The sequence below is a fragment of the Chlamydotis macqueenii genome, chromosome 5 (genome assembly GCF_036417535.1).
Source record: "Chlamydotis macqueenii isolate bChlMac1 chromosome 5, bChlMac1.mat, whole genome shotgun sequence".
Classification (NCBI taxonomy): domain Eukaryota; kingdom Metazoa; phylum Chordata; class Aves; order Otidiformes; family Otididae; genus Chlamydotis; species Chlamydotis macqueenii.
The window spans coordinates 33,229,272-33,245,291 of record NC_141560.1 but is presented as its reverse complement, the minus strand read 5'-3'; the positions used below and the strand labels follow the sequence as shown (position 1 = coordinate 33,245,291).

General features: G+C 38.2%; 1 long non-coding RNA gene across 1 annotated transcript; it reads right to left on the bottom strand.

Annotated features, from left to right (window-relative positions):
• Positions 1–13,542: 13,542 nt before the first annotated feature.
• LOC147600540 (uncharacterized) lies at positions 13,543–15,461 on the bottom strand. The gene is made up of 2 exons (XR_015258757.1): positions 15,398–15,461; positions 13,543–14,489 (listed from the first exon to the last, which is right to left on the bottom strand). It is a non-coding gene; the product is annotated as an uncharacterized LOC147600540 (long non-coding RNA).
• Between the last annotated feature and the right edge of the window lie 559 nt (positions 15,462–16,020).

The window sequence follows — 16,020 nt, the reverse complement described above, 5'->3', positions numbered from 1 at the left end:
ACTATCAACATTTCAGATACCCTAGAAAAATTTACTTAAAATAGGGAAGCCATTCAATAGAAGCACAAAGACCATACTTTCTTTTCCTGTTCTAGCTTGAAGACAGATTTAGGACATCTTGAATGCATTCACAACTGACATGTTTGAAGACAGTTTTAATTAGCTACTTAACTAGTTTGTTTATGAAAAGCAATCAGAAATTGAGCACTAATTTGCAATATTATTTAAGTGAGTACATGTTCAGAGTGAAGATTAGCCTGTTTGCTTTCTAATGGAAGAGAAAAGAAATCACCATCTGCAACTGAATTTTAAGGGCACAGCGAAGACAAGACTGAAGATACAGTACCACTGGCTTTCTATGTCCTGTGCAGTTTCTTTATTTGAATTCATTCTTCTGCTTAAGTTGACTGAATGTTTAAAATTTCAGCTGGCAAGCTGTCAGGCTTGCCAGCAGCATTGTAACTGTGAATATCATGACATCCATATACTTAGGTTTTCAACCATAATATTTGTTTAGCAGCCTCAGTGTTGAAAAAAATCTTGAAAAAAACCCTGCCTCTTCATATACACTGCGAAAAAATATTTTGACACAAGTAAGGCATAATTTTGACATAGTTCACATCACCATGTATTTACCTTGACTATAAGATGTTTCGTTAAAATAAATACTCAAATCATGTTGTGGCTAAGATTTTACTTCAGATGTCTAAGTAACAAGAAAGTTACTGAGAATATCTTACAGTGTTTCACTCTGATGTGATATAATATAGCCTAAGTGAATTTTACCAGAATTTTCTGAAGCCTAAACATAGTTGAATTATAAAAAGCTGCCTATACAACAGGATTTGTAAGCTGTCTTTTAAATATTTACCAAACGTGGTAATAGAAATACACACTGAAAATTCCTTGGAAATTATAGAATGTTCTTGATATCTAACAAAAAATATGGAAAAGACAAAATGAAGGAAATCGAAGGATGTGAGGAATATCTGAAGTGCTTGTGTAACTGATACAAACAGAAATCTTTCCATAGTGATTTGAGGACACACATTTTCTTCCCTGTTCTTTGCTGTTTCTATTGTATTTGTGTTCTGAAATGGACTCTTTTCCACTGGGCGCAGTGGAGTTTTCTATAGGATCACTGCAAAACTTTTTTAGCCATCCTTATTCCTCTGTTCCTGTAATGGAAGGAACGGGGAGACAGATTTTTAATATCCCTAGGATATGCTAGGCCTCTCCTCCAAAAGTTTTCACTAATCAAAACATGACATACACATGTATTAGTGTCTTTATTTTACCTACCTCCTGATTTTGTGGTTGAGATCACAAGACATGTACCATACCAACTAAAATGCAGCGGCCAAAATTAGAGCCAAGACTGGAAGCTGCGTCTTTGGCTCTGTGGCAGAGGTGACATACTACGGCTTTAACAGGGCAGCCAGCAGTTCCCTTGGGACATGCGGTCTCTGCCTGACGTTGGAGACTTCAGCATGCTTCTGCCCTTGCCCAGCAGCTCCAGCCAGCCCAGCCCCGCATTGGGATTACATGAGCCAGGGCAAGGAGATTTTCTCTCAAGGTTGCAGGTTTATGGGTGTGAAATTCAGGGAGTGCCAGGCTCAGAGGTGCCTCAGTTCCTGCAACAGGTTTGTTGTTTGCCATGATCCCTCTGTTCCTTGTAGCTCACCCAAGAGCTGAGCCAGTGGCTGAGGCCACTTCTGTCATTGTGGGCATGTCTGCATTTTGGTACAGCGCAGCTGGTCACGTCCTGGTGGCAAAAGAGGAGACAGGGCTTTTGGCAAACAATGCTTGCTTTCCTGCTTTGGTGAAGGCCTGGCAGAGAAAATCTGATCGTGTAAAAAGCCATAGAATTATGCTGCAAAGGTAAAGCTGTTTCCCATATACTTTTCTGCTTTTACTGGTAATTGAGCAATTTGTGTACTTTTCAGTACAATATCATAAAGTAACATAAATTCAGCTAATAAATCCACACCATCTTCCCTGAGCCCTGCTATAGTCTCTTTTTCTAAATAGGAACAGTGAAAGAACCTTTAGCATGTTAGTTTCAAATATTATTGTGATTGGTGTGAAATTAGTCCACGAGCAACACTATCTAGGTAGAGTTATATTGTTCAAGAAAACATTCTTTCTGGTCCTGTTTTGTAAACAGAATTTGGATAAAGAAATGGAATCGTTTAGGCTGTCCATAGATCCAGAGTTACTGTTATTTTTCAAGACTTTTTTTTTTTACTCTGTCATGATTTCAAAGTAGTGCTTGGTCCCATGCATGTGTTTTATTAACATCTAAATTAGAGCAACGTGTTTAACTAAATAACACTGTGCCACCCACAGTGATTGCTCATTAGGCTGAGTAATACTGCATTTTACTACTCTAACTTTTGCTTCTGCCTGTCTTTCCTTTATGCTTGACCACGTTATCACCTTATATGTATGGCTGGTTAACAACAGTTCTGTGATAACCAGGGTGCACATTGTAAATGCTTGGTTTGTAATTTTACAAGAATTTCCTGAGCAGTTTGTATTTTTACCATGAAATCTCAATTATGAATTATTAAAAGTGAAACACTGAGAAATGTTCCAATGTTTTAGGTATGATCAGTTTATTTTTCCATTGTTAGATTTTTCTTGGTTTATTTAGCTGCTGGACATCTCACAAGACTAGCAGAAAATGCCAGCTTGTGTTTTGGATTGGGGAGCATTTTCATACATATATCTCAAATTTTCCAGACTGCTGAAAGAATGAACAAGGCAGAAATAAAAGGCTCTGACAGCTCACAACACATCTCAGTCATTGGGGAGATAACTGTTAATAGTCTTGGTGGATAATAGGCTTGATGGATCCATTAAATAAAGCTCAGAGTCTCAAAGCTCGGCACAGGGAGTAGGCGATAATGAAAAGGAGTAGCAGATACGTAAACTCAATTAACCTGGCACTAGTTGTGTGCAACCTGTTTCTCATTAAGCCAGAGAAGAAGCAATGGGAGGTGTCCTTCTGTGAGAAGTTCTGAGCTCTGCACCTTTATGGGCTAGCCATAGTCTGGACTTCAGGACTTTCTTAATGTATTATATTCCAAACATTAATTGTGTTCTTCATCTATAGCCACATTTTCTCATGTGTTGAAGGAACATTGCAACTTACCTCTGTAGAACTGTGTTAAAAATTTGCATCCAAGTCATTCTAGCCTAGAAAACTACTCATTAAAGTAAATCTGTTTTTTCCCTTTCCTCCTTATGAAGTTTCTTGTGAGGCGTATGTGACTTGGTGTTTGTTACATTAGACTTTTGTTAAATATAGGAACCAGATTTTTCTTGTCTGAAAATACCTTTTTTTGCCTCTAAAATAAGATTTTCAAATGAAAGACAGTTCTGTCCTTATATTTCTATACACGCTTGCAGTCAAACTTAACCCTTTTTTTCCATGTCACTAGGTTTCAGATGGCAGACTGCAACTGCTTAGTGCGGGGATTATTTTGGCTCATTGTGCTGGTGTTTCTTGGCTGGCCCATAGGCATAGCCTTGTGTGCCCTCTGTGGATTCCTCCCTCCTCTCACTGCTTTAATAGGACTGGATGAATTAAGCGAAGTGTTGCTGAAGGGCACATGTTTAGGGAGGCTGGATACTCAGAATGTGTGCAATGGCAAGCCCCTGTGTTAAGCAGTGAAGACAGCCTTGTGTCTGATGGGCATTCAACCGTATGCTGCTGGATTTCATAGTTTACTTCCTTAGTCTTAATTTTCCGGTTCTAAGCAAACATTTCTTCTTTTTAACCCATGTATGTTTCTCTAGAGAATGTTTAAGAAACCTTAACAATCCAGAGGTTTTTCTTCTAAAATATATGACAAAAGTTGCGGCTATTGTTTTGAAAACGATAGCAGGTTCTTGGAGAAGGTAGCTATGTATGTACCTCTCAGCTTTGGAGCTCAGTGTTGAAATCTAATTAAAGTTGAAGGTTGTAATGCTGCCTAAGAGGTGGAATGCACCTACTAGGTTCGATTAAGACACTTGAGAAAAGTGGACATTGAATTGGAAATTTATTTTGTGAATACTTTAATTTAAAGTGTACATTGCTCAGTGATAAGTGAAATTCTGATCTGATGTCTTTACAGTGCATATATTTTCATATATACATTTCAGTGCCTGTTTAGTTTAGTTCCTTTGCAATAGATATTAGAAATCCTGTGTGTTACCATCTCATTTTGTGTTAGTTTCCTGTGTAGAGCAGTTTTTCTGTGGAACGACTTTGCTTATGTGGGTTCACTGCAATGATGTGAATCTAGACTGGTAAGCAAAAGTGTCTAAGCTAAGATGGAATGGTATTTTGGAAAGACCCTTGTCCTCATTTAGCCTCAACCATCAAGCACCATCTTAAGCTGAATTAGGTAATGATAGGTTGGAGATGTTTAATATTTTAGAAGATAGGATCAGAGAAAATACAATGCTGACTGAGGTGATTCACTAGGGGTTTTTTTTGCTGATTCTGTTCTCTGAAACATTTAACTCCCCCTGTGTATTAACACTGAACTCAGGAGCTGTGGATTCTGCTAGGGCAGAGCAGACAGCTAAAACTCAGGCATTAAACATTCATCTAACTTACATATTAATATAAAAGGTGGAAATATGAGACTTAGATTGACCACAATATGTGTTCTGGGTGTGGAAAGTGAGAGAAATATATGCACACAAACGCAAACCCTGAAACTAGTATGTGGTCCATGTGATGGACTCCCTGTACGGAGCCTCCTAAGTGCTGGAACAAAATAATGGGTTTTGTTTGACTTATTCAGCACAAACAGAATGACTTGGATATTTTCTCTTTTCTCCCTCTTTTATACCTCTACAATCATCAAACAGAATTGGATGAGTATATCTTAAGGATGAGTAGCACTGCTGCTTTTATTGCTTTACCAATTTTGTTATGTCCTTTAATGACAGGAACAGAAAAAATAACTAGATTCTCCCACAATGAATCTTGAGATCATTACTAAACAAGCTGTGTTTTTGTAATACTTTAATATTTATTTTCTTTCACTTCATGTAAGAGAAAAAATGTATGATAATTAGATAAGAATTGATGGAGCCTGATGCACAAATATGCTATATACAATAAATTAAATGAATATGCATTACAAATAAAAGGCCATTCAACATTATGAATATTCAAAAGCAATAACCTCGTGTTTAGCTTTATTGAAATTTTACTTGCAGAAATATCTACTCAACATTTACCTTTTGTAACATTTTTTTCCTCGACTCAAATTTCTATGGTATTGTGTAGAACCAGGATCTTTTCTTCTTTTAGTTTTCCTTTTAGAGTTGACCTATCCCACATGACTTTTCCCCAGGTTAAATAATTAATCTGCACATGACGTCGTATTAATTGCTTTAGCAGTGGTGACATTTTGATATCCAATAACATTTTCATAGCAGTTCTAGATGCAGGCGGCAAACCAAGAATTTATGTAAAGTTGATGCGATTTCCAACCCACTTGTGTTTCTGTGCTTATTTGAATGCCAAGATTGTCTTTTTTCTTTTCTTTTGAATACTACAGAGATATTTTTCCTAAAGGTAAGCCCTTCAGTATTTCATTTCCTTGTTGTTAATAATTGAACTCAGAATCTCACTCCTCTGTGGCTTTAGCTGGCTCTGACTTTGCTGAAACCAGCAGAACTTTCTACAGCTGTCAAGCACATCAGCTAGGAGAATCTGGCTGAGCAAAGCAATTTCTCCATCATGACAGCTATTTGATCGTGCTATAGTCATCTGTAAAGTTACATGCCACAAAACACCAACAGGAATGCGGTGTTAAGTGGAAAATTTGAGGACTACTGGAATGATGCTTCAAACACTGGAGTGGTACTTCTAAGATTAATTTTTCTTTTTCAAATTGATCAACAATATCCTGTTTATCATTGAGTCAATTAATCTGCACCTCATTGCCTTATGTATAAAAAACGCACTAATAAATATGAACAACTTAGTTATACATAACTGGAAGGCCTGCGTTTAGAGCTAGAAATCCACTGAGTTTAGGACAGAAGCTACCACAAGACTGCAATTACACTGCATATTATAGCTTTTACTCTTAATATCCCGAACTTTAAAGGCTTACTTAGTTTATATGCTTCCAGCTCAACTGATGTAATTTTCAGAATATGCTTAGACGTTATATTTTTGGCATTCATTCTATTATTTATTTAACCTTGAATTTATTTTATGTTTGTATAGAATTTCACCTGCTTCCTGGTGATACAGAAATAAATCAACAAAACCATATTTCAGTCACTTAAATATTAATAGCCTTGTGGAGATCACTGTCCAGTTTCTGCTGGGATTTGAACTCCTGGAGTATCCTTCGAAGATGACAATATAAATTAACAGGTTTGTGGGGTATACAATGATGCAGAATTTATGGCCAGAGTAAATTTGCTAGCTATAGTTCTACCAAATAAATATTTCTTTATCCTTGGCTATTAAGGCCAGCTATAAATGGTTGTTATGCCCTCCTAAACTTGATAGGAAAGAAATATATATAGACAACACTTTCTGGGCTTACCCTAAAGCCTGTAAAGTCAATTAGAGTTTATTAAGAATTCCAGTGCAGCTTGTATCAACTCCTTAAGCTTTCTTCTCTGGACTTTCTCTCAAACATATAAGAATCTTCCTGAACTTCTGTAGTTAATTCCCATTTTCCTTGCACTTGGATACTTAGAACTTGCTGCAATATTCTAGGTGTAACAGTTTAATTCTTACAGCAGCCATTTAGATAATTTTTACTTCAGTTGTTATAGAGTCTTCATTGGGAACCTGCTTGATCATCAATGACAGAAAAAAGAAACAGTGCAGATGAGTCTTACAGAAGATAAAGTATTTCTTTTCAGTTTCCAAAAGCTTGGACACAACTTACATTTCACAATAGATTCTGTATTGAAGGCTTTTGTCTTTAAAACGGCATATATTTTGAAAGCACCATGGATTTTAATTGCTGCTTTCAAAAATATATGTAATATGCTAAATGTAAGGAAGGCTGGAAGATCTGCAGTACTGAACTCAGATGGGGCATCCCATGGGGGATAACATGGCAGACACGGCATGGCGGGGCAGGGGTCCCACCAGCCAAGTCCCAGTCCCACAGTGCCCACGTGAGGCAAGCAGGGCAGGCCTGGAGAGCAGTCAGATCCAAGCAAGAGTCCAGATCATAAGGCAGTATCATGGTGACGAGGCAGGTCAGAGGCCAAACCAGGAATCAATCTACAGGATTCAATCTGCAGGATTCAATCTACAGGAATTCAGATGTACAGGTAGCCAGCATGTCCATCGCAATAAGGCCGGGCTGAGACATCAAGGTTCAGATGGGGAATCAGGAACAGGGCTGGTGAGGGGAAACAGGCTCAGACATGGCCCCAGGATGGCTGGGCAGGGCCATGGGGATGGGGATGGGCCAACCTCAGCCTGTGGAGAGCTGCAGACCCTGCTGGAGTATCGCTGGGGAAGGGGCTGATGGCCCTATGGTCTGACATTGGGTTCTGGGCCATGGGCAGAATAGGGGGAGTCCTAGGGGGGAGCTGGGCAGGGTCGGTCAGGGCTTTGAGTGCCCTCAGGGCCATGGTAGATACAATCTCCAAACAGCGTATGGTTAAACAAAGTTAAATAAACATGCTTTTTTTCCTTTTAGTCTGTCAGTCAGCCTGAATATAGTTTGAATCCTTAGAAACCTTGGTCCTCACTATCTCTACTGGAGGATAATGTCAATGCCAGCCCATCTGTGTGCCCCTGTTCTCTGTAGAGTATGGCTGATTTGAGACTTGGCAATCTCACTCAGCAAGTAACTTTTCTTTTTTACTGATTTTTATGGAATTCCTTGTCTTAGGGACATTTTTTTTTCTCATTTTCAAGGGCAGTATGCTATATTTGAATTTTTCCACATGTCACGCCTTGTCAAATGTCTGTCCAGTATCTTGATCTATCTAAGACATTTTGCACTGGCAAACAATTGCTTACCATAAGAGTCATTCCTCTGGGGGCAGCCACCTGGCCTGATAATTTTGATACTGCCTTGTAAAGTAGGAAAACATCTAGATTTTCTTTGTAGTGACTGCCTTTGGTTGTGTTTTATGTATTATTTTAGGAGTTATTTTATGGGAAAATAATTGCTTAAGGCAACAGATTAAAACTGTATTTTCAGCAACATTTTCCCCAGTTGACTTAAATGATGAACTTTTGCCAATGAGATTTTACTAATGCCATCTGGTACTTCCTCTGATCTTGCATCACTGAGATTTTAGGTAGATTACCTGGACCTTAAATGCACATTTAACCTTTCAGTTTCAACCCTCTTTTTCAGAAGTTTTCCAGGATTTTCTAATGGTTCAAACCCCCACCTGCGATGGATCATTGTTCCCAAGTTCACGACAGTTTCCATCTGGCCATTCTTTATAGGAAGAATGACAATAAACAGATATTTTAGCTATGCCTTAGAGATATTTTAAATTGAAGAATATATTGCTGCTGTACACAACTCTTTGTTTATCTGCAGGACATGTCAAAGAGCTTTATACAAAACGCTAATTTAAATTTGACTTTTAAATATCTTTGTATCAAGCATAAATAATGACGAAATTGGCTGAGCCAAGAACAGGTCTTCCTATGTTAAGAATGAGAATAACTAGAATAAAATGTTCCAATACATTGGAAATCAAGCATTCTGTTCTACAAATAACACAGAAATGCCCCTATGACATTTTTCAATAACACTAATGAAACATGTTAAGTGAAGTCTGAAATGCAGTGATTATTTACAGAATATACACAAAAGAGACAGTACAAACTTCTTCCTGAAGTCTTGTCTAAAACAGACCCTTTTTACAAGAAAAAGGAGGTAGATCCCAATTTATTTATTCTGTAGTTAGAAGTTTGGATAAATAAGTGACAAAGAAGTACAGGTAGAAAATATTCCCTAGTGTCATTCTAGGATACTATTTATTTACATACTACGTATGTGCGTAATAGGAGTAGCTTAGTAAATGGTCTCTGAGATCTGAAAAATCTGTCTATACTTTTATCACCTTACACATATATTTTATTGTTAAAATGAAAAGTGTCAATCTGGTATGGATACTTTGAACATATTCTGGGAATGCCGGATTGAAATTAAGACATTACTGAATATTTAACTTGTAGGATATTGATGGTGGAAATGTGTATTCTTTATAAAATACTATGCAGTTAACTATTCATAAAGGCTTGTGAAAAATACACTTAGGTCATACTTGCACAAAAAATTGTACACTTTTTATGAATTCGCTGTGAAAATAAAATCTCTAGTCCAGTGGCTGACTAAAAATACAGAAAAATTGAACCCCTGTTGCATACCTATTGTTTCCACTGGAAAGTCTAGATTTTTGAATGATGCTTTATCTCTCTGCTCAATTCCAAGTGGACACAAGAAGAAATTTTTAAAAAGTGGATAAAATTTTTATTTGCAACATGATATGCAGTCAGAATATATCAACTTACACTTGTAGTATGTTTTTTATATTACATACAGTCTCTTTATAACCTGGCTTTGTAGGAGTTCCTGCATTCTTCTAGCTAATTGCTGAATTTTCAAGGGATCTAATGGTCAGCAACATTCCAGAGAAACTTTATTTTCATTATCAAAGTTTTAGCTTTGTTTAATGAACTGTTATGTTTGAGGTAATTTTTTTTTTGAGATCTTTTGAGAAAAGGTGAGATAAAAATATTTTTCTACTGAGTTTGGCTAAGAGGTAAAAATCCTGAAAATACTCTGAAACAAATTTTGGAAAAACATTAATTTTTGTAAATTGAAATATTTTGTTCATGATTCAGATAGTGCTTTTCTGCAAAATAAACCTGTAGGTTTGTGGTGTTTTTTTAACCTATAAGAAAATGAAATGAGTGGACTTGAAAGCATTCATTGAAAACTGGAGTACAAGACTTCTGGGGTAAAATGTATTTTGAAGAATCTCTGTTTTTTAGTAATATAAATAATTTTGACAGAAAGTTCTAAGGCAGTCCCAGCATTCTCCAGTTTTGCTCTGGAATTCACTTACTGCAATGTTTTGTCCCTACATCACAGTCCAGCTACATCCTTTGTTAATAATCGAGATGCTTTTATCTAAATCATCTTACAACTTTGCAAAATTGCAGGTTGGTGTCATCACATTTTTGTCAGACTCATCAAATATTTTTGTGTTACTAACAGCAGCAGTAGAGTCCATTGATCTTGTAAAATATTTCTTGGGAACACTCTATCTATCAGTTGTGGCAAAGTAAACTGTTTCTGTGGACACCACACGTTCAGAGTGCCTTATATTCTCATATTTGGAAATAGTTGTGCACTTATTTAAGAGCTCCAATTGATTTTCACAAGTAGGATGTGATTTGTACATAAACTACTAATTTCCAGTGTGACTTCAGTCAAGTTTCTTCATCCTGCTAAACCTTAGCTTCTCATCTGTAAAGCAATACTTCTTTCTCTCCTTAGTCCATACAGGTTAAAAAACGTAGGTCCTCCCACTTCAACAGGCAGCACAAGAGAATGCATCTAGGGAAGTTAAGAGAAAAGCCAACATTTGATGGTTTCCCTTATTAAAAGTTGATTCCTTAGCTAGAGTGCAATTAGAATAAACCTCTTCATTGTTGCTTTTCTTGTAATTAGGAGACATCTGTCTCTAATTCTGAAAAGTAAAAGGCAGCTGAGAAGCAATCTGGAAACTCACATAGCGCTCCGCAGCAGCTGGTAGATTCAGGTTCCTTTTGTTTCAGATTATTGAACCCGACTCATTGCAATGGACTTCAGACATGCTCATGCAGACCAAAAAAATATGGTGGGTTATAAAAAAGTAGACCGACCTATGTGATATGCCAGGAAAGACAAGATATACATTTTAGATTTCATCTTCCTACAACTGTATACTAGCTGAGGAAGAAAACGGGTATGTTTCTTGTTTCTCTGGAAAACTTTTCCTTGCAAATGGAATCCTCTTTTATCTTCACAGAGTCGGTGCCTGCTCATTGTGCATATAGGTGGCTGCACACATCAAGCTATGCGTACTGAAGAATATAGAGCTGGAGAACTTACAGATATGTAGTGAGGAAAATAAAGATGGAAATAACAAGAGAAGGAAGGTGAGGAGAGTGGGTAAGTGATAAAAACATAAATAAAAGTAAAGGATGAAGAGGGGGACATTAGAAGCAGTGAAGGGAAAAGATCAATTCCTAGTGTGAAATGTTCTAAAGGGTTCTTAGAAACTGGCTTTGACAGGAGTTACCATAGGTGGCTGTGACTCAGAGGGCTTGCAGAAGGACTTACGGTAGAGAACTAGACTACATTGAAAGGTTACAGCTGTGTAGTAGAAACATCACATCACCATTGACAGTAGATTTGCATCTGCTCATGGCATTGGTCTGGTAGCAGTTGTGATGCTAAATTTGAAAACAATACGTAGATAGGCTATGAAGTCCCTATCACTTTCTATAGAACATGACAGGTGCAGAGTCTATGGCAAAGAAACAAGAGCACAGTGAGCTTGGAAGAGAATGAAAGTGGAGTGAGGCATAAATTAGGGTGAGGAAGTGCCTTTGGCTGCAAATTTTGGAGTCTATAACCTCCAAAATGTCTCTTGCTTTCTGTCTCTTTCTCTCTGTTCTCTGTCATTTTTAAGTATGTAGTTATTAATCTACATAATTTAGATACTAATTAAACATCTGCTAAGGTCACATGTAATTTCATTACGCTTCCTGGGTGATCAATCTGCAAATCTGAGCTTTTTACAGTCACTTATAGGAAGGAAATGTAATGTAAATAAAAATAATCACAAATTTCATTTAACTGGGCAGGATTTAGCCTCAAGCATTGGTGGTTTTTGGAAATATTCCTAATATAAGATATTGTCAAACCATATTCGGTACATCTAGCAATTACCCATTGTCTTTGGAATTGCTGTTTATTGATATGGTACTAGCAGCCAGAGACTCATCAAGTATAAGCTGATGATTGTGTGGTACTGAACAAACATGCACAAAGGTTTTTTCATGCTCCATCTGTTCCAGTGTTTAGGTGTTTTCTAACTGGAAAAAAAAATCCAACAGTTGAAATGAGACTTAGAAATGCTGTGAGAAATACTGCCCATCAGCAGGTAACTCCCAGACACCCTCCACAGGACTGGCAACCAAGTTACATACTGGCAACAGCCGCAGTGTTCAGAACATATTTCTGTCCTCTTGAACTACTCCATGTCCCTCAGTGCATAAGACAGCCTGAGGAGCCTAAATTGCAGCAGTTTCCCTGGGCTGTGTTTTATTTCAGAGTAGTCTGCAGTCTTCACAGTATGGAATGCTGAGTCCTACCCCGTGGTGCCTGCCATGCCCTGACTTGCTAGAGATGCACCGTGCTTCTGGAAGCAAGATGTTCCTCCTGTGCAGGCGCAGCACTTTTAGGATCTCGTGGCACTCTCTGAGCCCTCTTTTTGCTTTACAGGGGGTGTAAAGGGAGTGAGAGTCCCAGTCTTTCTTTGTAAAGTGTCATGTGGCAAACAATTATTCCAGAGAGTCAGAGACTCAGAAGCACAAATTCCTTTCACTACATTGCCTGTGCCTAATTCTCTCAGCTTCCTAACAAGACGTTTTGGCTGCATCTCTAACTCCCAGTGCCCACCTCATTACTCTACCATTTCAGCGCACACTTAAGATGTTTTAGGTTAATTATAGATGTGCAGCAGTACATGACTGAGTGAGAGAAAGAGACGCAGAGAGATGATAACAGCCTGCAACTATGTGAAGGGTTTAAATACTGAGAAGACAGGGAATGTATTAAGTATGAAACATGGGCTATTACCAGAGTGAATAAGACATAACTAAGAAAGGGAAACACCCGATGAATTCCCTGGAGAAGGCTGCCTGACAGTGTGGTTATTAAATTGGGACACTCTCTTCTAGCAGAACAGAAGAAAGATTTCTCACTTGGGAGGTTCAAAATCTGGTTGGAAAAGTGTAATAGAGCATAGGGAACAACTTCAGGTTGGCGATGACTGCAAAATGTCTTTTCTGGCTTCTCTTTGTATTTCTGCACACACAGAGACAGATTTGTAGCTACACAGATGTAAATAACCATGTATGACTCCGTCGTGACAGTGATTCATTCATGACAGGGATGTTCATCATATATTGTATGTTTGGCATTCTCATCTCATCAGGACTCCTGCCCATCACTAAGACTTTGCTGCCATACTTCTTATATTTCTAAAGCGTGTACAGCTCCAAACAGCTGTCATGGGACAAAAGAAAACCTGTCAGAGTGGCATTTGCTTCTTATTCTTGAAAAAGTAAAATTTCTTCCAAAGGTTACACTGGCCTGGGGCTTAAAAGAGGTAACACTTGGCTCTGTGCTGGAACAGATTTTGTATGTCATCATGCATTGGATTTAGAAATAGCAGATTTTAAGTGAGAGGAGAAGTCATCTGCTGTAAGACCTGCTAGGTCAGAGTATATCGTGCATGGAATGGTTTGATGTGTTATGAAAATTTTATTGTTTTTATTGGGATATGTGCATATAATATAAGAATAATCCGAAAGGCTGAAAAAAAATGCAGAGAGGGCTTGGTCCTACATATTTCCAGTTTCTGAATGCAATGTTAACTGCTGTAAATAATCTGAAGTCTGTGCCAATAAGTGTTCTGTGCTTTAAGATTTTGAAGAATGGAGGCTTTATTTTTAAGCTAAACAATTTTTTTTTTTTCATTCAAAAACTGAATAGCAGTTGTGAGGATTCCTGGGCATCATAAGATTGCGGTGTGATTTTTTTTAATTTACTTTTTTACTGTGCAGAGGAAGAACTCATGGTCTGGTTTTGGCTACAGTCACGACAGTGTCTTATTGGTCGAATAATACAACCAGTTCTGCCCATGTGCACGTGTCATTCATATATACACATATATATAATTTTGCTGCCCCATTACTATTTTGTACACATTGAGGTTTCATGCTCCTATCTGTTCAGGCTGTTTTAGAGTTCGTGCAGATCATGCCCACTGCAGATCTGTCTGCTCTCCCAGTGCTCCATACCGCCAGTGTTTTGTTTGTCTCTGGGGTCACTCCCAATAGTGAAGTCACGAGAAATGTACACAGCATGTGGGGACCCTGGTCACCAGACGCTGGAGTATTTTTCCTCTAGATGACATTGCATAACACACTTCAGTGGGTTTTTGCTTCTTTGTCTGCTTGTTTTGTTTATTTGAGGCTGTAATATCACTTTATTGCAGAAAGCAGAATGATTTTGGCCAAAGGAATAATTTTAGCTGGGTATTTCTCAAATGGCTGCGAGGAAGCAGATGCGATTTCGGATTTACGTACATTATGTGATGGCCTTGTCATTTGACCTTGCAATATACGGGGAGGGGGAGGAGGGACTGATGAGCTCTCAAGTGCATCAGGATCCTAGATGTGAGTCCTGCTGGATTAGAAATTTAAAACTTGAGAAAAAGGTAGAGAAAGCCAATATTTCGTTACAAAAGAAACAAGAAAATACAGACTGTTTTGTGTAGATTTTGCAGCAAGAGCTGGCTCTGTCTCAGTTTCAGCAGAGTCTGTCTCTCTCTCTAGCCAAAGGGAATGTAGGATGTGACAGGGAGGGTCTGATTGGGCAGGAATTCAATGCAGCTATCAGCAGCGGACTTCTATGTAAATACTGTAACACCTCTGAACAGAGGAACAGCTGAGATAACACTGTAAAATAATCTCTAGTGCTGGAGAAGCTGGCCAAGCCCTCACGTTATATGGTTTCTGTAGAAAAGATGTGCTAGGAAAAAAAAAGAAGCAGATTTAAATTATATATGGCAACTTACCATGGAATAAAATATGCTGATTTCTTTTTTTAATTGAAAGCAGCATATGGTAGAGTATTTTTTATCTGAAATGGTACTCTGTGCCAGGGTGTATATGCCTATACATCCTGGCATATATGTGAATTCTTGTATAAACAGGCATCACTGCCACCAAAATAGTTTCAACTCTCTCTGTTACTTGTGCCTAATTGATTTAGAAAAATATATACTCACTTGGGGTCCTTATCCCACTAGTATCGATTTTGGTTGATTTTTCATCAATACCAGGAAAACTAAGAGCCAAAGTTTATCCAGAGCAGAGGCCTGGGTCTTTCCTTGCTTTGACCTTTGAGGTCACTGTATTTTGCAGTTCTACAACTTTCTTTCTTAGGTAGCTAAGAGAAAAAAATTAATATATGCATATGTATACACACACACACACACACACACATATATAATATATACATGCATCATTTTTTATATATACACGTATATGAAATATACATACATACACCTTTATACATAAATAGCATCTCACCTGAAATAGGTTTTCTCTCCTTGAGGCATTTAAAGAAAAGCAGGAGCTATCAATGGCCAAGAAGTTTCTTGCTACATCTGCTTCTTAGTTGTGCTCATAATTGTGCCCGACCCCAAGATAAATTGGGGTTGGGGTGGAGCTAACCACCTCATTAATTGTGCTAGAAATAAGGAAACTGATTCCACTACCTCCGATTTCAGAAGAAATGAAAGTCTGAGTGTCTCTGACGCCCCCTTTGGATACAGTTTAGAAACGAGGAGCTGGAGATTTCCAGTTCTTGCACCCTTTGTCAGAGTCAAACTGTGGTGCAAAGGTAGGTCTTACACCAAACACAACCCCCACCACCACAACCCCCCAGTTGCAGGTTGAGTTGCATTCACAAGCTCTTTCTTTCCACCATTTAAGATGTAGATAACCATGTGACAGCTGTCAGCCCTTGTATGGCGTCTAACAAACTGGACCTGTGTTTAAGCAGTTGATCCACTTTACTGCGTGTTTCCCTCTTGACCTTTACATCCCGCCCTTCCCTTCTGTCCCAAACCTCAATTCTTTCCCACCCCCTGTTGTGTCTCACGCAGGCGGGCATTGGGCAGTTCATAAGCTGAGCTCCTGAAGGACACCGT